Source organism: Galeopterus variegatus, unplaced genomic scaffold (genome assembly GCF_000696425.1).
Source record: "Galeopterus variegatus unplaced genomic scaffold, G_variegatus-3.0.2 Scaffold1997, whole genome shotgun sequence".
NCBI classification, from domain to species: Eukaryota; Metazoa; Chordata; class Mammalia; order Dermoptera; family Cynocephalidae; genus Galeopterus; species Galeopterus variegatus.
Genome location: NW_007728108.1, coordinates 125,807 through 126,614, shown reverse-complemented (window position 1 = coordinate 126,614; position 808 = coordinate 125,807).

Sequence of the window (808 nt, the reverse complement as noted above, 5' to 3'; positions counted from 1 at the left end):
TTTCTTTGCTATTAGTCCCTTCTTGGGCGTTCTCACCTGCTCATTTCTTCAGACTTGGATTCGTCTAGCAAACCCCTAGAAGGCTAAAGTGTAGTAGGTGAATGTTTAACCCTTGCATATTTGGGAGCAATAGCATTACTGGATTCTTTTACCCTTTTCCTTAGAGTCAAAGCTACCCCTTTGCTTCTGCTTAAGTGACTTCAGGTTAACATTTGTGTTCTCCATCTCCAAAAAAACAAACAAAAAAAACCCCAAAACCAATTTCACTTCTGTACTCATCTTAGAGCATATACTCTACTTTCCTAATGAGCAGAATTATTCATGTAATGTTGCGTCACTCAGTGAGATTTCCATCAAGGAGTGATGAGGCCACCATGAATCTGTGAACTATGCTGTACTTTATGACATCGCATTGCTTGGTGTTTTCCTATTTGATGGTGTGACAGAGGTTGGTAGCAAGCAGCCACTGAGTTGCTCTCTGCCCACATCTGGAAAAGCCTAGGCCAGTTGATCTTCCACCAGAACATTTTAATTTTCTAGATATGCTTGTCCCATTTTGCCCTCAGCTCCATGGAGTTGGCTATGATTTTCCTAATAATACATGTCTCTGAGTCTGAAAATCTTTTACGTGCTTGAATATTGAACTTACTTCAGGGACATTCTCAAGCTGCTCATATAGCACTGTTGTCTTGTACTTCCTCTGGTGGCCTATGACCCGATGTGAGAATGTCTGCAGATATAAGACACTGTTTATTATTACTGATGGTCATGTTTCTGTGAGATGAGTTAAAAAAGAAAAAAAAAAAAA